At 35.0% G+C, this 22475-nt stretch overlaps 1 protein-coding gene and 1 long non-coding RNA gene across 5 annotated transcripts in view; one reads left to right on the top strand and one right to left on the bottom strand.

Annotated features, from left to right (window-relative positions):
* TMTC2 (transmembrane O-mannosyltransferase targeting cadherins 2) overlaps positions 1-22475 on the bottom strand; it is an 889086-nt gene that overhangs the window by 177039 nt on the left and 689572 nt on the right. The gene's annotated exons all lie outside the window — the stretch shown is intronic.
* Positions 1-22475, top strand: part of LOC309609383 — a 742735-nt gene that overhangs the window by 469906 nt on the left and 250354 nt on the right. The window lies entirely within an intron of this gene.

Genomic DNA, 22475 nt, shown 5'->3' with positions numbered 1-22475 from the left:
TTAAAGATGTTATAGAAATCCGACTCAGCAAGCTTAGAAGTAATTTTGGAAAGCAAAATTAAAAAAAACATAAATGAGCAATTTGCATGTTTTTCTCCTCTATTTCATTGCCATAGTGGTGGGAAAATAGACAGTTTATGGATTATGTTGGTCTCATCATTTCTAGTAAATCAACTGACTGACCAAAGTCTCCAGAAAGTTTCATGGTTCATGAAGTTTTAAGTTACAAATTACAAATTCTCACATCATCCATCTTTCAATTTATAGCAGCTGGAGCAAAAATCTAGTTCTAAACAATTAGCTCAGAAAGTGCTGACCCCTTTTTGTTTGATTCCATCAGTATCATTCTTGAATGTGAATCCTAAGTCTCTAAGCCAATTCCTTGGCGACTTCTTAAAAGGGCTCCAAATATTTGCTCTCTTGGACTCATTATTCACTGACAGATATTTTGATAGCATTAGCTTACATTGATCACAAATATTTCATAGCTTTTGTGTTTCTGCTTGTGTGTTGACTTTTTTTGAGAGGGAAACATTGCAGTGAATTACAGGAGAAAGAAATGAAATATATCAGATAGTAATTGACTGGCAATTAAACAAACTGAAGCATATGCACTCAAGGGCATGCCCTAATTTGCTGCTTATTGTTTTGTAATTTATGGCCTGAAAGGGTCAATATAAGATAGCTGCTGCTTAGATATCAAGTACGTATATAGATTATTGTGTCCTCAGCTTATGTGATATCTCAAAACTGTTTGGTCCTAAAGGCAAATCCCTGCTCCCTGAAATACTCTTTTCTCTTCTGTGATATGTTAATTTTTTTAGGGAGGTTTCTAAATACTTTACCAGTTATTCCTTCTCTACCGTGTTCTACTGCTGAGTTTCCCTGTGTTTGGTATTGAGCCCTATACCTGGTAGTTGTACCTGTTCCCATAGTGTTAAATATTATCTCTATGCTGACAACTCCAAAACCGTATCTCCTATTAAGACTTATCCTTGGATTCCAGGCACCCATATCCAATTTTCTATACAGTATTTTTAACTGAATGTTTCACAGCCATCTCAAATAAGTCCCAAACAAAACTCTTATCTCCCAGCCTTCAGCAAATTGTTCTCTCCCAGTTTTTTCTAGGTATATAGGGTACCATCACATGCCCAAATTGCTGAAAGTGATATCATGTAGGTGATACTAGAAAACTGGGAGTAATCCTAAATTCCTTCCTCTTCCTCACCACTCACATTCAATCTATCAGCATATCTCATGATTTCTGCCTCAAAAATATATCTTGATTAGGTCTGCTTTTCTTCAGCTAATCTCCTACCACCTTTGTTAAAATCCCTTCCAGGGCTACTAAAATAGCCTCCTTACTGGTGTCTCTGCTTTTCCCACGGTCTTCCTCCATCCTATTGTTACACAGCAGCCAATTAAACATGAACCAGATCAGGTCAGGCCTCTTTGTAAAATCCTTTTAACATTTCCCCGTTGCGCTTCAAATCAAATGTTCCAATATTGGCCTACAAGTTTTTGAAAAGTCTGACTCTTGATTATGTCTCCAATTTTACATATCTTCTTCATTACTATTAGCATCACTTCATCTCCTAGAATAGTCACTTGATCACTTTTCTTCCCTACCTAGGGACATAGTACTTATTTTTCATGGTACCTGAAATGCTATTGTTCTCCAGGTTCTGAACATGGTTGGCTCTGTCCCATCCTTCAAGTCTCAATTTAAACATCACCTCACCAATGAGACCTTTCCTCACCACCCTGCCCATGCCATTATGCTCTACCAAAGTTCTCTAGTAAGATAAGCTGAAGCATGAAGATGACACGCTCTACCCAAGCTCACATCCCAGCTTTACCTCTTCATACTGTAGAATGCTGGACAACTCACTTGACCTCTTTGTACCTCTGTTTCCTCATTTTTAGAGCACAAATGACAATAGCACCTACCTCCTAGATTACTGAGAAGATTAATGAAAACTGGTTCTGGCACTGTTGTGTCAACGTTCAATTCACGTTAGTTTTCTTCACAGCACTTCACAATTTGCAATTACTCATTTTTTGGTTTGCTTGATTTTGTTTTAGTTTATAGTCCGTGTCCTCCAGAGGACTAAGAACTCTATTAAGCAGGGTATATTTATGTGTGTTCTTTTTTATATCATTGTAAACTCAGTGGCAAATGTAATATCCAGGACACAGTAGATGTGTAATAAACAATTATTGAATCAAGAAATTATTTTTGAATTGGGTTTATAAACTCACACTTAAAGATACATACATCTGGTTTTGTTTTTCCTTTGACTATGGGAAAAAAAAATGTGCGGTTGCTTTAACCAGGTATTAATCATTCACTGATGATTAACATAGATATACATGTAAAGAATTATATTTTATTATGTAACTATGCTCTTGTTTTTAATCCTAAATTCACTCTTACTAAACTTAAAATGTTTTAGCCATGAGTCACCAGATCCATTTACACTTCATTTTCTCTTTATTCTCTACTTTTAATAAATTTTATCCTTAAACATGGGGCTTCTGTATTTTATGTAGCATCAGGGGCTTTCATTGTAGGGTTTCAGACCACATCTGATCTTTCAGAGATACCAGGGTTATACTTTAAAGGCCTCTAAAATTTAGGCAAAAGTTCTATGTTACTGTTGTTACTGTTGAAATTGAAACACTTTCTCTTGACCTCTGCATACTTGAGCTCTGCAGAAGGATGTTTTAGTCTTTAGATCACAGGGTTTTCTTTTCTTTTCTTTTTTTTTTGCTCTTTGTTTTTTACTATATTTACTTTGAAGTTTGTCTTTGACCATCTCTTATCCTGAGATAGATCTCAAGGTTTCCAGTCTTCAAAAGGACTGAACCCTTAGCCTTATGTCCATTGCATGACCTGTCTTCCTCTGGGCTTCCTGAAAACATTGGCTATACTCACCCCTTGCCATGCCGTGAAAAGTCTACATCAAGCTTCTTAGTGACTGATCAAGTCTGCTCGGACTGTAACACTGCATCGCTCCATTTTAACCTTTAGTTTTCCTTACTTGATAAAGTAATATACTAGTAAGAGTGAGATGTCATTTAAAAAAAAAAAAAGTGGCCCTGGAAATAACTTGCTTCCTTCCTATAGCCCCTCCATCTCATCTGGTTACAAAGACTTAATCTCACCCTTGCATTGGCAAAGTTATCTTCAAGTTAAATAAAATTTAGATATATTTAAGTTTATTTTTTAGCACTTCCATCATGTAACTTGTTTTAGCACAATTATATAACCATATATGAAGGGAGATTACAGTAAAGGAAACACACATGATAAATAGAAAAAAATTTGCTAGCCTGTAGTCATTATTAAGGAAATATCTCTTGAAACAACAATGAGATTCCAATTTTTCACATATTTGATTAGAAAACATTAAGTTTGATGAAACCTACAATGGACACAAGTGTGCATTATTGGCTGAAGTATAAATTGAAGCACTCATTGGGGAGAAAAATTTGGAAATATCCAGGAAAAGTTAAAATGTATATATACATTAACCCAGCATTAGTACTTCTAATAATATACCTAGCAAATAGCAAAATACACAAATTTAAAAATTTACAAAGATTTGTGTACAACCTACACAAATTTACAAGACTTACCAGTTTCTTACAAGGAACTGGTAAGCATTTTTTTCCTGTTCCATCTACCATCTTAGTTCATGTTCTTTCAGTAGTGTTGACATCCCATACCCCAAAATTGAATAATCAGAGAATCACTTTCCATAACCCCAGCAATTGGTTAAGAGAAAGGCTTATGAATGAGTCATACCCAAACAGAGTAATTTCTATCACTTTTGCTTGAGGAAACAGAAGAGAGTGTCTCTCTTTTCTGCTGGTTTCCTGGGACAAGGCTCTGAGTCTGAAACTGCTGGCAGCCATTCTGCCATCTTGAAAGGGGAGCCAGCCTAATGAGAGAATCAGCCCAGAGGGGAGGCAAGCCAAAGGATGGAGAGAAACCAGTTACAGATGATATTAATTGAAGCTGTAGACCCAAACACATTCAAAGTCAGTTGTACTTCTGATCTTTTTGAGCTCTGATGGCAAAAATTTCCTTTTTTGTTTAAGCCAATTTTAATTGGGTTTTTATAACACTTTACAACAAAAAGCCCAATAAAAATATTGTATTTTAGCACACAAATGGAAAAAAATCATCTCTGTAGAGAATTTTAATTATGACATACTTAAATGAAATACAAAACAGCTATTGAAGATAATAAGATACAGCTATAGATATTTCTATAGACAGACACACATCCAGGATATAATAAAGTTCTGGAAACAAAAGTATATTATTGTGCCACTTAAAAAATGTTAAAATCTATATACATATATATTTACATAGACTTGTATAGAAAATTGCTGAAATAGTGAATAGTGGTTACTTTCACGATTTCTCATTTAATGGCATACTTTTTATTTTATATTCATCTGTACTGTTTAAATATTTTACCATGAACATGTACTTAAATTTATAATAAAGGTATATTTAAAAAAAATAAAGACATAGAAGCAACAAAACATGGAAGTACTATTTTTTTTCTAGCCTAAGTCAAGGTGAAATCAATCTACTATAGAAGAGGGAGTAAGATCTAATACCATTTACTATTTCTTTCTCTGCTCAGGAATTAATGGTGTATATATCATACAACTGTGACAAACTGAAACAGAAAATAAGGAAAGATGTCAATGTATCAAGCCAAAATATTTTTATTTTTCTTACTGTAGTCAACATAACTGATGTGGTGTAGAGAACACAGACTTTAAGATGGTCCCCTTGCTTCCATCCCTGGTGTTCTTTCCCTTGAGTATGACTTGCTTTTAACCAACAGAATGTGGCAAATGTGATATAATGTCACTCCCATGATAATGTTGCCTTATACAGGAAAGGGGATGGAATGGCACTTCCATGATTATATAAGACTCAGTCTTACTAGTCAACTCACTCTCAAGTCTCAGGAGCTCCCTCTCTGTCTCTGTCACTGGTTTTGAAAAAACAAGCTAACATGAATCCTATACTCACAAGGAAATGAATATTGCCAACAACTAAAAGGATCTTGGAAGCTGATCCTTTCTTAGTAGACCTTCAAAACGAGAACCAGCTAAGCTATGCCCAAGCTTCTGACCCATAGAAATTGTGAGATAATAAACATGTGTTGTCTTAAGTCATCACATTTGTGGTAATTTGTTACACAGCATAGAAAGGTAATATAGATGAGACAGACTTGAATTCTAAATTCCATGCAAAATTTTGTGACTCTTCTCTCTATTTTAAGATAAAAATATTCATTACATACCTGTTCAAAAACATATCAATAAGAAAGCTAAGTATTTTTAAGTTGTATATTAATTAAAAGGGGACATAAATAGCAAAGAAAAGAGATGACACCAGGGACAAATTATATTTTCTTTTGGGAATTTATAAAACCCAACTTTGCTATACTAGTTCCTGGCATAAAATGAAATTCAACACTAACTATTTTTTAGTAATTCCAAAACCTAAAACATAAAATTCTGGTGCTTTCTACCAAAAAAGGCACTTACACCCATTAAAAAAAAATGGAATGATGGGAGAGGATAAAATAAATGTGTACACACCAAAGGGAGATGTAAGAAAGATTTGGCTTACATAAAAATCATTTAATATAATTTAAATTCTTGCCTTATAAATAATGCAAATTTAGTAAAATAGTCTATCCTAAGATGCACAGGTAAAGCTCTCAGTAATTTCAAAGGACAACCCTCAGAATGGGAGAAAATATTTGCAAATGAAGCAACTGACAAAGGATTAATCTCCAAGATTTACAAGCAGCTCATGCAGCTCAATAACAAAAAAACAAACAACCCAATCCAAGAATGGGCAGAAGACCTAAATAGACAGTTCTCCAAAGAAGACATACAGATGGCCAAAAAGCACATGAAAAGATGCCCAATGTCACTAATCATTAGAGAAATGAAAATCAAAACTACAATGAGGTATCACCTCACAGTGGTCATAATGGCCATCATCAAAAAATCTGCAAACAATAAATGCTGGAGAGACTCCCACTGTTGGTGGGAATGTAAATTGATACAGCCACTGTGGAGAACAGTATGGAGGTTCCTTAAAAAACTAAAAATAGAACTACCATACGACCCAGCAATCCCACTACTGGGCATATACCCTGAGAAAACCATAATTTATAAAGAGTCATGTACCAAAATGTTCATTGCAGCTCTATTTACAATAGCCAGGACATGGAAGCAACCTAAGTGTCCATTGACAGATGAATGGATAAAGAAGATGTGGCACATATATACAATGGAATATTACTCAGCCATAAAAAGAAACGAAATTGAGATATTTGTAGTGAGGTGGATGGACCTAGACTCTGTCATACAGAGTGAAGTAAGTCAGAAAGAGAAAAACAAATACCATATGCTAACACATATATATGGAATATAAGAAAAAAAAAAAAAAAGGCCATGAAGAGCCTAGTGGCAAGACGGGAATAAAGACACAGACCTCCTAGAGAATGGACTTGAGGATATGGGGAGGGGGAAGGGTAAGCTGGGACAAAGTGAGAGAGTGGCATGGACATATATACACTACCAAACGTAAAATAGATAGCTAGTGGGAAGCAGCTGCATAGCACAGGAAGATCAGCTCGGTGCTTTGTGACCACCTAGAGGGGTGGGATAGGGAGGGTGGGAGGGAGGGAGACGCAAGAGGGAAGAGTTATGGGAACATATGTATATGTATAACTGATTCACTTTGTTGTAAAGCGGAAGCTAACACACCATTGTAAAGCAATTATACTCCAATAAAGATGTTAAAAAAAAATTATGACATAGTATTCTATAGTGTATAGTATTCTGTAGTGTGTGTGTGTATATATATATATATATATCTCACAGTATATCTGTATCTATGTTAGCTAACCTTGAACTTGTTTTGTATTTCAAACAAATTGCAATAAATGTCCTGACATATATAAAAAAAAAAAAAAAAAGAAGTGACAGTGTCAGGATATTATACTCATTCTTACAAGTTATTATAATGTAGTGATATATAATTGACAGATAAGTTGTAGAAACTTAAATTTCAGACTAGATGATCTTCAATAACAATAAAACTTTAATCCTCTTGTAAGTCAAAAAAAATTTTCAAAGGGAATTGTGCTTGCATATGTACTGTCTAAATTTTCTCTCTAAAAAGCAACAACAAAATCATGTCTATATTTATAGATATATTTAGAATGTGTTGTTTTCTCTAATATTTAGTAAACTACACACATACTTAAACACTGATTTTAAAATATAAAATAAGATCCTTTCCAATTTTGAATGGATTTTAATCAAGTCAACCGACACACAAAGTCCCACATAAAGACATATTTTTACATGAAATATTTTCTTCCGTAGAGTTCACATAAATATAGTCTCTCAGACTTTTTAGTAACTGTGGCAAAAAAAAAAATTATGATTGGGAATTTATTTTTCTTACAGCTTGTATATGTTTTCTTTTTCTTGGATTGTCTGCCCTGGTAGTGGGGGATTTGAACAATTCTTTCCACAGTGGTAACAGAGTCAGAGGTCAAAAGTTTCCAAGCATGGACTAAACCTAAATGGCAAGAAAAATATCAAGATGTATGCAAAAATATACAGAAATGTTATTGATCTCATAAAAGCAAAACATACCAGAAAACTGCCTTAAGAAAATAAACCTTGTGTTTGTCCAAAAAAAGCCTATCAAGAAGTATGTAATAATCACATAAACTGACTTAAAAATTTTATTTAAAAAACAAAAATAGCCATTATCTATAGAATGAACAGTATCAGGCCAAGAAAAAATTTAATGCCCTGTTCAGAATGATAATAATGGAGGAACAGATAGTGGCCAGTTTAACTTAGGAAACGAAAACCAATCAAGTGGAATAATTGACAACTAAATTAAAACAAAAAAAATCAAACTAATGTTGTGTATAAAAGTTCAAACTAATGTTGTGTATAAAAGTTTCCAGAATAAAGTGGAGAATTGAAGTAATTATCTGGATAATTAAAGCTCAAAAATGTAAATCTTTCTGTCCCATTGTTTAGGTATTTCAGGAAAATTTTTACCTGGAATTTTCACGTTATGTGACTGTATTGCTGTATTTCATGAATTAGTATTTCTCCAAAGAGGCTGAGTAAAAACTCAAGGGTTGAGAGTAATTAAAGAGAACTCAACATAGACACATAAATGTCTTAAACTTCATACTTCACGCAACTTCAGAGGCCTCTGAAAGCATTATAAGGAATTGGGGCTTTATCCTAAGGCTAAGGGAAGACATCCATAGATCATATTTGCATTTGGAAAAATGCACTATGGCTATAATATAGAGAACTTGTCAGAACAGAGGTGGAAGGGCAATAATATAGATGCCAAAGTAAGAGAATATGAATGTGCTACTTGTTTCACTCTTCTGTACTTCAACTTATTTTCTCTGCTTCCTTTTCTCTTTGTTCACATTTTCAGTTCAAGTGTCATCCTTTTTATGGAACAAATTCATAAAATTCCAACCTGTTCTGTAAAGTCAACCATTCCTGCTTTTGTTCCCCATTAAACTCAGGATATGTTTCTACCAATGACACTTATTTTCTGTTTCCAGGATCTAACACAACGTCTGGACCTGTGCTTATCAAGAAAATTCTGATTGACATCAGAAACAATTAGTTTGTTACTATTTTCCATACCCGCACTAAAGACCACTCTTAAAAAGACATTTTGAAAATGCCATTTTGGTAAATACTATTGAGCTACCTCAACAGCACTATAATTTAAGTTGCTTAAGGAAGATATCTTGTCTGTGTTGTTCACACTGCATCTGCTGGGCCTAAAACAATGTCTGTCTGTCTGTCTGTCTCTCTCACATGTGCATACACACCCGCCATTCATCTCGGAAAGAAAGTATTTATTTTCAATGTTCAGAGGCTAAACAGTTAAGGTCTGTATTAGAGAGGAACACACACCTGAACAACCGAGGCAACAATAACAATATCACTACAATGTTATGCAGAGGGACGTTAGACTCCATCACTACCCATCTGTATTAGTTTCCTGGGGCCGCTGTAACAAATTGCCACTAATTGGGTGGTTTAAAACAATAGGATTTATTCTCTCAAAGTTCTAGAAGCTGAAAGATGTCAAGCAAGGCCATGCTCTCTGAAGGTTCTAGATGAAGATCCTTTCTTGCCTCTTCCTAGATTCTGTTCATTGTTGGCAATCTTTGGCATTTCCTAGTTTGTAGATTCATCACTCAGATCTCTGCCTCCTTTGTCATAGGGTGTTCTTCCCTCTGTGTGTATTTGTCTTTGTGTCTCTTCCTTTCTTCTTATAAGGACACTAATCATATTGGATAAAGGGCTCATCCTAATCCAGTGTGACTTCATCTTAGAAAACTATATCTACAACAACTCTATTTCCAAATAAGGTGACATTCTGAAATTCTGGAAAAGATATGAATTTGGTGGTGAGGAGGGTGCTATTCAACCTAGTATACCATTTTGAATAAACCTCTTTCTAAGCTGTGCTAAGGCTCTGGTACCTATCTGTAATAGCAAAAGGAACCACTACGAGAATAGTCTGTAACAGAAATCTGCAGAAGCTTTAAAATCACAGCATTAATTTTTCTGAATTCAAAATGAGGATAGTATCTTCTTACCCTGAAAGTCTAATATTATATGCAGGTGATAACATATGTGGAAATTCCATAATTTTTTCACATGGAGGATATTGCAAAACTCCTTGTCATAAAGCTAGTTTGTGGCCCACTCTCTTGTAAATATATACAGAATCCAGATTATTTTTCCTTAACCTTGCTCATATGTAAAGCCTTATGAAACTTCTCTCTAGTCCCCCTGCCTTGGGAGCTCTTTCTGCAGCTGTACACTGATTAAAAGGGCATTTTGTTATATAGAGGAAGTCCAGAACACATGGAGATTGGGAGTGTTTGTGGTCTTGCCCTTTTCCCAGATTAGGTTAAGTAAATCTGGGCCCAGCAGCTTCAGAGGAGGACTCTACTATTTATTCTTATCCTTGTAGGAAAGTGCCTGTTCATCCTTGTTTTCTGTCACTAAGCTAATTGCCTATCCATGACTAAACAATTTCTCCCTGGACCCACCTCAATTTCATAGTAACTCACATTCTTAGAAAATAGCCATTGATGAGGAACTTTGCCAAAATCTAAATGAAGTCTAAATAACACATATTCCCTAACCCTCACTAATTCATTATTTTAGTAATCCACTCAAAGATCTATAGTAGTCAAGCATGATTTCATTTTACTAAAACCAGGTTCATTTCCTACTAGAAGGTCATATTTATTTATGTTTTCAGCATTCTTACTTTTTATCATAGATTCTACTGGCTTATTGGCTCCAAACTTTACACTAGATAAAACATAAATAGTCCTAGAGAAGTATTTACATTTAAAATGTCAATAGAGTTTATATTTATACATCACTACATATTATTCACATAAACCTTATAAAAATATATTTCAAGAAAGAAAAGTAAAATCACCCCAGTTTCCTCAGTCAAAACCAAGGCATGAGCAAACTAAATAAGTAAAATGTTCATGACAACATAGATTATTCAAAGACAGAATTGAAAGACAGAATTATCACTATTAAAGATAAATTTCCCCAAGACTAGAGATATTCAAGCATATAGTGCAGATAAACAAAGTGTCCTAGAAGATGAAGAAACTGAGGATGAAAATGAAAGCAAAAGAGTAGCAAAGTATGTTAGATCACCTTTACGATTCTGAGATTTTGTGATTCTATTAAATTATTCCATATTATCTCTATAGACTCCTGCTTATTTCACAAGAGCATAACTCCCCCCTTAAAAAACAATGTTATTTTATTTTGTTATATTACGTATGTCGTGTAATAAATGCTTAACTCTTTTCTAGGAAACTAGATTTTACTATATGGGTTTTCTTACCTATTAGCTTTGAAAATACTATTACTACCCTACATTATGTTTAAGAATAATGTTCTCTATTTTAAAACCATTGCACTAACATATTCCCAAGAGTTGAAATTGTTTCATGAATCATAGCAATTCCTTCTAGGTCAAAACTGGCAAACAATGGAACAAATATCTCTTTGTGCTCTCATAATTAAATCTTTTTTGTGTGATTTGTCAAAGATATGTGCCCCAGAAAGGGCATCTGTAGTTTTTTCACTTAGCATGAATACTCTAAAATATTATTCCTCTTTCCAAACCACCTTGACAACTAACTGAACTAGTCAATTACTTTGTCCAATTAGAATTCAGAAATTCACATTTGCATTTACCAATAATTTACCATTCTTTCCTTCCAACTCTTTCTACTACTTGAAATCTGCTTTTATTTCTTTGATTTTGATTCCATGATTGTCCTTTCACATGGCATTTTTTTTTTAACAACACTCGATACAAAGTGATAATAGAGACTATCTCTAATAACTGCCTAAGAGATTTAAATTCAGTTTCTTTTCCTCTTTATAAGACCCATACTAGATTAACATATTTTTTTTCCTATTCCAGTCACTGGTTTTCCTTCTGCATAATTATTCTTTTAATTATACAATACATGAATGTCATTCTCATAAAAAACTGAAATGTTACAGAAAAACTAAAATCCCCTTCATATCATCGTCCATACCACTCCTCAGATGTAACCATCATTTTTTACATAGATACTCTATTGTATTTCTGTGCATTTACACCCATATATGCACCCATAGAAAATACATAGTATGGTTATGTGGGTTTAAAAAACAAAACAAAACAAAGTCTTAGAGATCTATCACAATACCTCTTTCTTTTCAACTCTTACATCATAATCCATACAATGGACATATTATTGTTTATCTATTCTCTTACTGGTGAGCATTTAGTCAATTCAAAATGTGTATCAATAGTGCTATGGTGAATATCCTTATACCTGCTTTCTTAAGCACATAGCATTTAATATTCCCTCCCTTCTCTTCTTTACCTGATGTTCTATTAAATGTCTTTCAGGGTATCTCAAATATTACTGATCTCTGGAACTCTGTATAATAGTATTTTTTTTGACTCTCCTTAGAATATGGTTGACTTTTCAGTTTGACACTTAACATAGCCCAGTTTCTTTTACAGTTATTTGTAAAATATCCAGATAATTTTGGATATTCTTCTACTTCTTGGGATATCCAGATAATTTTCTTAAATTTCATCCATTAATGAAATCTTTATAAGCATGTTCTATGTCACAAAGAACTGTTTTAAGTACTAGGAATGCAGCAAGAAAAAAAACAATATAGGCTCTCCCATATGAAAAAAAAAGGACCATCTCCTATATCTTGATTCTCTTCTAGTGCTGAGCATAATGTCATAATTGATATTAACGTCCAATAAATCTTTGGTAAGGCTGACTTATGCTCATGATATGATATAAATAAATGAGCTAAGATAACTATATACATAGTGTGATAGTTAATTTTATGTGTCAACTTGCTTGGGCCATGGTGCCCAGCTTTGTGGTCAAACATTATTCTGGATGTTTCAGTATGGATGTTTTTAGAAGAGATTAACATTTAAATCACTGGATTTTGAATAAAGCAGATTGCCCTCCATAATATGGGTGCACATCACCCAATCAGTTGAAGACCTGAATAGAACAAAAAGCCTGACATCTCCCAAGCAAGAGAAGATTCTGCCAGTAAATGTCCTTTGAACTTGAACTGCAGTAGGTCTTCTTCCCTAAGTCTTCAGACTAATGAACTTTGGGCTTGAATAGATTTTGGACAGGCCAGCCTACATAATAACATAAGTCAATTCCTAAAACAAACACCCATGTGTGCATGCATGCACACACGTGCACACACACACACACACACACACCCTATTGTTTCTGTTTCTCTGGAGAACCCTAACTAATACACAGAGGGAAAATAGTGAAATAGTTTAGCTCTTACTCTGGGACCATGGAGAGGCTTTTTATTGATAGTAACCTCTATTATTGCTGCCCCTCCCTTTCTGAGGATGGCCAAAATCAGACTTGACTATGTACTTAGTAGGAACCCTTCCCATGGGAAAATTGTACTTCCCCACTCTTTTAACAAAATAAAGCTTGCCCATGTCACTCACTTTGGCCAACAAATGAGTATCATCTATGCCATTTGCAAGTATATGCTATTTTCCCTCTGCCACACAAGCAGCACGTCACTGAAAGAAGACTGCTCCTTCATACTGAACCCCAGAGTGAAAAGGCCTAGAAACTAGAGCTGTGACTAATTTATAAGTGCTGAACATAAATGTTAACAAGAGATAGGCCTTGCCTGTTTTAATGATTTTGCAACTTCCATTATTATAGAAAAAGTAGCCTTAATGGACTAGTACAGGTGACCCTTGAGCAATGAGGTGGTTAGGTGTGCCAACCCTTTGAAGAGTCAAAAATCCCCATATAATTTATAATCAGCCCTCCATATATGTGCTCCCTTCATATCTGCAGTTCCACATCCATGTATTCAGCCAAACATGAATTGTATAGTATTATCATATTTACTATTGAAAAACATCTGTGTAAAAGTAGACCCTTGCAGTTCAAACTCATGCTGTTCAAGGGTCAACTGTACTGTCTCAGTGGATTATTGAACTAATGCCCTCACCCATCACCAAAAAACTTTATAAAAAAGATTTTGTGTGTGGATGGATGGATAAAGAAATGTATTCCTCCTCCCACTCTAGGGAGAGGGTCCACATATATCTCATTGAATTCTTAAGTGGTTTTGTATTAAAAAAGATTAATAATCACTGCAAAATACAGGCTGGAAAAGAAAGAAGATGTTCACAATAAGTTGTGACAAGTATTCTAAGGAAGAAGCCTTCAGTAGCCTTCAGTAGACATCTGCATTATTCTGATTTACTCTGTATTTTAGAAGTTCTCATATGAGGAAAAAAAATTACTGTGCCTGCTTAAGGCATACAGCTCTAAGACAGAATTCACTCTGCTAAAGCATATGGGAGGCACTTGTGACAAAGATAAACATGGTCCCTGGACTACTGAAACCTGTATTCTAGAGAAAGACTATATAAAGCTAGAGGTTTTTTTAGCATAGGAAATAAAGTAATTCATGGATCTAAATGTCAGCCTTCCTAAGAGTAGTAAATATTAGTTAAAACCTTGACATTTCCTGTCAACTCTGCCCATTCCCTATCTATCCCTTACTGATTATCAGGTTGTGAGCTAGATGAACAAAGACTAATGTGGAGCTGTTTAATATGAAAAAAAATAGTATAAATTTTCAATAAAAACACATTTACTAAAATTTATATATATATATATGTAATTTCTGTATCTTTGTCAACCACTATGTTGAACATAAAATACATACTCAGTGTTCTTGAATAAATTTCATTTTTCATTCACCCATCAAGTCCCTAAGAATAGTACCTAGCAAACTAGGTGTTGGTTTGCATCAATGACAGAGTTAGAATCACATGAATATAATGTATGTGGAAAGAAACATGTAAACCATGAATTACCAATGCTCATAGGCATCAATAGTAGCATAGGTAATTCTAAAGAAATAGTGGAGATTCCATTCATACCATTCACTCATCCATTTCTTGGGGGAGAGGTAAGGTAACCCTCAGGGCACTACCAAAACAATACAGAACTGCTGGCAACTACTTAGATGTCTCAGGCTGCTATTTAAGTGGGGGCAGAAGGAGCCTTGCTGGGAATTTTACAGGAAATCCTAGAGAATTACATGACTAGGGAACTTTGAAAATCTCCAACAGGACATATTCTGGAGTACTGAAAGGATGTACACATGTCTAGGAGAGACCTAGGACAGAAGAAGGCAGCAATTGCTCACCTGTGGTTGATATTGAGGCCTGCACAATCGTTGTGAAAAGCTAACCCTGTCCTGTAAAATGTGAGAAGTTTGAGGTGAACCTTCTTACACAGAACCCTTTGGGAAAGGGTGGAAAACATACAGGTAAGGCATTTAAGGAAAACTGACTGATGATTGACAGAACATTAAATTATACTGACCTAGGTGTGACCTCTAGAAAGCAGGTTTAAAAATAAAAACAAGAATTTAAAAACAAAAAGCTAGTAGAAAACTTAGTGTCTACATACCACAGGGAATACAGAAGCAAAAGAATTAGTCCAGGAAGGTTGCTAAACAATAGGCAGCAACAAGAAAAAAAAAAAAAAAAAAGCAACAATAAGAAGTGCTAGAGAGTGGAGAAATTTCATACCAGAGTTGATACATTTCTAAAATGCCCAGTTTCAATCAAAACTTATGAGACATGCAAAAAAAAGTAAACTATGCCACAGCAATTGGGGGAAGCAGCCAAAAGAAAATGTCCCAGAGGGAAGCTCAGATATCGGAATTAGTAGACAAAGACTATTATCAGCTATTATAACCATGTTTTAGATTTTTTTTTAAAGAAATGCCTAACACATGAAAGGAACGTAGGATCATGACATCTTGTCAAAATAGAGAATATCAATATCAAAAAATAGTCCTAAAAATTATAAAAAAAACCAAATAGAAATTCCACAGTAGCAAGTACAATAACTGAAAAGTTCACTGGAGAGGCTCAACAAAAGATTCAAACTTGTAGAAAAAGAATCTTTGAATTTGAAGAGACGTCAATTTAGACTTTTCAGTCTGAGGAACAGAATCAAAGAATAATCAGTAAAAATGTACCAAGCCTCAGCAATCTATGGGTTACCACCAAATATACAAATATACACCTGATGAGAATCCCAAGTGAAGACAAATAAAGTAGAAAAAACATTTGAAGAAATAATAGCTAAAGACCTCACAAACTTGGTGAAAAATATTAGTCTACTCATTCAATAAGTGTGAAAAAATAAAAGAGATACACACTTACACACGTCTTAGGCAAATTGGCAAAAGTCAAAGACCGAGGGAGAATCTTGAAAGCAGCAAGAAAATAATGAATTATCACATACAATGTACCCTCAGTAAGATTAATAGCTCACTCCTCATCAGAAACCATTGAACCAAGAGGAAAATGGGATAACATCTTCATAGTTTTAAAAGAAAAACTGTCAATCAAGAATTCAATATGCAGACAAATTCTTCTTCAAAAATGAAGCAGAAATTAAATCACTCTCAGATAAACAAAAACAGAGTATTCACTGCTAGCAAATGGGCCCTATAAGAAATATTAAAGGGAGTCCTTCAGGCTGAAACAAGAGGGCATTTGATGGTAATTCAAATTCAGACAAACAAATAGAGTACCTGTAAGAGTAACTGCATAGGTATTATAAGAATCATATGATATATATGATAATATATTTTTCATTGTGTCTATTCCCTTCTATCTATTTTAAAAGATAACTGCATAAATAGTTGTAAAACATTTTTTTAACATCTTTATTGGAGTATAATTGCTTTACAATGGTGTGTTAGTTTCTGCTTTATAACAAAGTGAATCAGCTATATATATACATATATCCCCATATCTCCTCCATCTTATGTCTCCCTCCCACCCTCCATATCTCACCCTTCTAGGTGATCACAAAGCACCAAGCTGATCTCCCCGTGCTGGTGGCTCCCCACTATCTAGTTTATGTTTGGTAGTGTATATATGTCCATGCCACTTTCTCACTTCGTCCCAGCTTACCCATCCCACTCCCCATGTCCTCAGGTCCATTGTCTACGTCTGAATCTTTATTCCTGTCCTGCCCCTAGGTTCTTCAGAAACATTTTTTTTCTTTTTAATATTCCACATATATGTAGTAGCATATGGTATTTTTCTCTTTCTCACTTACTTCCCTCTGTATGACAGACCCTAGGTGGATCCACCTCAAATAACTCAATTTCATTTCTTTTTATGCCTGAGTAATATTCCATTGCATATATGTGCCACATCTTCTTTATCCATTCATCTGTCAATGGACACATAGGTTGTTTGCATGTCCTGGCTATTGTAAAGAGAGCTGCAATGAACATTGTGGTACATGACTCTTTTCGAATGATGGTTTTCTCAGAGTATATGCCCAGGAGTGGGATTGCTGGGTCATATGGTAGTTCTATTTTGTTTTTTAAGGAACCTCCATACTGTTCTCCATAGTGGCTGTATCAATTTACATTCCCACCAACAGTGCAAGAGTGTTCCCTTTTCTCCACACCCTCTCCAGCATTTATTGTTTGCAGATTTTTTGATGATGGCTATTATGACCACTGTGAGGTGATACCTCATTGTAGTTTTGATTTTCATTTCTCTAATGATTAGTGACGTTGGGCATCTTTTCATGTGCTTTTTGGCCATCTGTATGTCTTCTTTGGAGAACTGTCTATTTAGGTCCTCTGCCCATTTTTGGATTGGGTTGTTTGTTTTTTTGTTATTGAGCTGCATGAGCTGCTTGTAAATCTTGGAGATTAATCCTTTGTCAGTTGCTTCATTTGCAAATATTTTCTCCCATTCTGAGGGTTGTCTTTTTGTCTTGTTTATGGTTTCCTTTGCTGTGAAAAAGCTTTGAAGTTTCATTAGGTCCCATTTGTTTATTTTTGTTTTTATTTCCATTTCTCTAAGAGGTGGGTCAAAAAGGATCTTGCTGTGATATATGTCAAAGAGTGCTCTGCCTATGTTTTCCTCTAAGAGTTTTATACTGTCTGGCCTTACATTTAGGTCTTTAATCCATTTGGAGGTTTTTTCTGTGTATGGTGTTAGGGAGTGTTCTAATTTCATTCTTTTACATAAAGCTGCCCTGTTTTCTCAGCACCACTTATTGAAGAGACTGTCTTTTCTCCATTGTATAGTCTTGCCTCCTTTATCAAAAATAAGGTGACCATATATGCATGGGTTTATCTCTGGGCTTTCTATCCTGTTCCATTGAACTATATTTCTGTTTTTGTGCCAGTACCATACTGTCTTGATTACTGTAGCTTTGTAGTATAGTCTGAAGTCAGGGAGCCTGATTCTTCCAGCTCCGTTTTTCTTTCTCAAGATTGCTTTGGCTATTTGGGGTCTTTTGTGTTTCCATACAAATTACGAAATTTTTTGTTCTAGTTCTGTGAAAAATGCCATTGGTAGTTTGATAGGGATTGCACTGAATCTGTAGATTGCTTTGGCTAGTAGAGTCATTTTCACAATGCTGATTTTTCCAAACCAAGAACATGATATATCTCTCCATCTGTTTATATTATCTTTACTTTCTTTCATCAGTGTCTTAGTTTTGTGCATACAGGTCTTTTGTCTCCTTAGGTGGGTTTATTCCTAGGTATTTTATTCTTTTTGTTACAATGGTAAATGGGAGTGTTTCCTTAATTTCTCTTTCAGATTTGTCATCATCAGTGTATAGGAATGGAAGAGACTTCTGTGCATTATATTTGTATCCTGCTACTTTACCAAATTCATTCATTACCTCTAGTAGTTTTCTGGTAGCATATTTAATATTCTCTATGTATAGTATAATATCATCTGCAAACAGTGACAGCTTTACTTCTTCTTTTCCGATTTGGATTCTTTTTATATCTTTTTCTTCTCTGATTACTGTGGCTAAAACTTCCAAAACTGTGTTGAATAATAGTGGTGAGAGTGGACAACCTTGTCTTGTTCCTGATCTTAGAGGAAATGGCTTCAGTATTTCACCATTGAGAAAGATGCTGGTTGTGGGTTTGTCATATATGGCCTTTATTATGTTGAGATAAGTTCCCTCTATGCCTACTTTCTGGAGGGTTTTTATCATAAATGGATGTTGAATTTTGTCAAAAGCTTTCTCTGCATCTATTGAGATGATCATATAGTTATTATCCTTCAATTTGTTAATATGGTGTATCACATTGATTGATTTGTGTATTGCAGAATCCTTGCATTCCTGGGATAAACCCCACTTCATCATGGTGTATGATCTTTTTAATGTGCTGTTGGATTCTGTTTGCTAGTATTTTGTTGAGGATTTTTGCATCTATGTTCATCAGGGATATTGGCCTGTAGTTTTCTTTCTTTGTGACATCTTTATCTAGTCGTGGTATCAGGGTGATGGTGGCCTCATAGAATGAGTTTGGGAGTGTTCCACCCTCTGCTATATTTTGGGAGGGTTTGAGAAGGATCGGTGTTAGCTCTTCACTAAATGTTTGATAAACTTCGCCTGTGAAGCCATCTGGTCCTGGGCTTTTGTTTGTTGGAAGATTTTAAATCACAGTCTCAATTTCAGTGCTTGTGATTGGTCTGTTTATATTATCTATTTCTTCCTGGTTCGGTGTCAGAAGGTTGTGCTTTTCTAAAAATTTGTCCATTTCTTCTAGGTTGTCCATTTTATTGGCAGATAGTTGCTTGCAGTAATCTCTCATGATCGTTTGTATTTCTGCAGTGTCAGTTGTTACTTCTCAATTTTCATTTCTAATTCTATTGATTTGAGTCTTCTCTCTTTTTTTCTTGATGAGTCTGGCTAATGGTTTATCAATTTTGTTTATCTTCTCAAAGAACCAGCTTTTAGTTTTACTGATCTTTGCTATTGTGTTTCCTTCATTTCTTTTTCATTTATTTCTGATCTGATCTTTATGATTTCTTTCCTTCTGCTAACTTTGGGGGTTTTTTGTTCGTCTTTCTCTAATTGCTGTAGGTGTAAGATTAGGTTGTTTATTTGAAATGTTTCTTGTTTCTTGAGGTAGGATGGTATTGCTACAAACTTCCCTGTTAGAACTGCTTTTGCTGAACCCCACAGGTTTTGGTCATCGTGTTTTCATTGTCATTTGTTTCTAGATATTTTTTGATTTCCTCTATGAATTCTTCAGTGATTTCTTGGTTATTTAATACTGTATTTTTTAGCCTCTTTGTGTTTGTATTTTTTACAGATTTTTTTCCTCTAATTGATATCTAGTCTCATAGCTTGTGGTTGGAAAAGATATTTGATATGATTTCAATTTTCTTAAATTTACCAAGGCCTGATTTGTGACCCAAGATATGGTCTATCCTGGAGAATGTTCCATGAGCACTTGAGAAGAAAGTGTATTCTGGTGTTTTTGGATGCAGTGTCCTATAAATATTTAGTCCATCTTGTTTTATGTGTCATTTAAAGTCTGTGTTTCCTTATTTATTCTCATTTCTGTCTACTGGTAAAAGTGGGATGTTAAAGTCTCCTACTATGATTGTGTTACTGTCAATTTCCCCTTTTATGACTGTTCAGATCTGCCTTAGGTATTGAGGTGCTCCTATGTTGGGTGCATAATATTTAAAATTGTTATATCTTCTTCTTGGATTGATCCCTTGATCATTATGTAGTGTCTTTCTTTGTCTCTTGTAACATTCTTTATTTTAAAGTCTACTTTATCTGATATGAGTATTGCTACTCCAGTTTTCTTTTGATTTCCATTTGCATGGAGTATCTTTTTCTGTATCCTCACTTTCAGTGTGTATGTGTCCCTAGGTCTGAAGTGGGTCTCTTGTAGGCAGCATATATACGGGTCGTGTTTTTGTATCCATTCAGCCAGTCTGTGTCTTTTGGTGGGAGCATTTAATCCATTTACATTTAATTATCAATATGTATGTTCCTTTTACCATTTTCTTAATTGTTTTGGGTTTGTTATTGTAGGTCTTTTCCCTCTCTTGTGTTTCCTGTCTAGAGAAGTGCCTTTAGCATTTGTTGTAAAGCTGGTTTGGTGGTGCTGAATTTTCTTAGCTTTTGCTTGTCTGTAAATGTTTTAATTTCTCTGTCAAATCTGAATGAGATCTTTGCTGGGTAGAGTAATCTTTGTTCTAGATTTTTCCCTTTCATCACTTTAAATATGTCCTGCCACTCCCTTCTGGCTTGCAGAGTTTCTGCTGAAAGATCAGCTGTTAACCTTATGGGGATTCCCTTGTATGCTATTTGCTCTTTTTCCCTTGTTGCTATTAATATTTTTTCTTTGTATTTAAATTTTGATAGTTTGATTAATATGTGTCTTCACGTGTTTCTCCTTAGATTTATCCTGTATGGGACTCTCTGTGCTTCCTGGACTTGATTAACTATTTCCTTTCCCATATTAGGGAAGTTTTCAACTATAAGCTCTTCAAATATTTTCTCAGTCCCCTTCTTTTTCTCTTCTTCTGTGACCCCTATAATTCGAATGTTCGTGCGTTTAATGTTGCCCCAGAGGTCTCTGAGACTGTCCTCAATTCTTTAAAATTTTTTTTCTTTATTCCGCTCTGAGGTAGTTATTTCCACTATTTTATCTTCCAGGTCACTTATCCGTTCTTCTGCCTCAGTTATTCTGCTATTGATTCCTTCTAGAGAATTTTTAATTTTATTTATTGTGTTGTTCATCATTGTTTGTTTGCTCTTTAGTTCTTCTAGGTCCTTGTTAAACGTTTCTTGTATTTTCTCCATTCTATTTCCAAGATTTTGGATCATCTTTACTATCGTTACTCTGAATTCTTTTTCAGGTAGACTACCTATTTCCTCTTCATTTGTTTGATCTGATGGGTTTTTACCTTGCTCTTTCATCTGTTGTGTGTTTCTGTGTCTTCTCATTTTGCTTAACTTACTGTGTTTGGTGTCTCCTTTTCACAGGCTGCAGGTTCATAGTTGCTGTTGTTTTTGTTGTCTGCCCCCAGTGGCTAAGGTTGGTTCAGTGGGTTGTGCAGGCTTCTTGGTGGAGGGGACTGGTACCTGTGTTCTGGTGGGTGAGGCTGGATCTTGTCTTTCTGGTGGGCAGGACCACATCCGGAGGTGTGTTTTGGGGTGTCTGTGGCCTTTTTATGATTTTAGGCAGCCTCTCTGCTAATGGGTGGTGTTGTGTTCCTTTTTTGCTAGTTGTTTGGCATGGGGTGTCCCTCACTGTAGCTTGCTGGTCATTGAGTGGAGCTGGGTTTTAGCATTGAGATGGAGATCTCTGGGACAGCTTTCGCTGTTTGATATTACATGGAGCCGGGAAGTGTCTGGTGGACCAATGTCCTGGACTTGGCTCTCCCACCTCAGAGGCGCAGGCCTGACACCCAGCCAGATCACCAAGACCCTGTCAGCCACATGGCTCAGAAGAAAAGGGAGAAAAACAGAAAGAAAGAAACAAAAAATAAAATAAAATAAAAGTTATTAAAATAAAAAATAAAAAAATTATTAAAAATTAAAAAATTTAAAAGTAATTTAAAAAAGCAAGGAAGAAAGAAGAGAGCAACCAAATCAAAAAGCAAATCCATCAATGATAACAAGTGCTAAAAACTATGCTAAAAAAAAAAAAGGACAGACAGAACCCTAGGACAAATAGTAAAAGCAAAGCTATACAGACAAAATCACACAAGGAAGCATACACATACACATACACAAAAAGAGAGAAAGGAAAAAAATATATATCTCTTTTGGGAAGTCTGAGGTCCTCTGCCAGCATTCAGTATGTATTCTGTGGGAGTTGTTCCACATGTAGATGTATTTCTGATACATAGGAAGGGGAGGAAGGTGATCTCCATGTCTTAC

The sequence above is a fragment of the Balaenoptera borealis genome, assembly GCF_965194805.1.
Source record: "Balaenoptera borealis genome assembly, chromosome: 13".
In the NCBI taxonomy this organism is placed as follows: Eukaryota; Metazoa; Chordata; class Mammalia; order Artiodactyla; family Balaenopteridae; genus Balaenoptera; species Balaenoptera borealis.
Note: the sequence above shows the minus strand (reverse complement) of the source record. Positions and strands in the feature narration are given on the sequence as shown.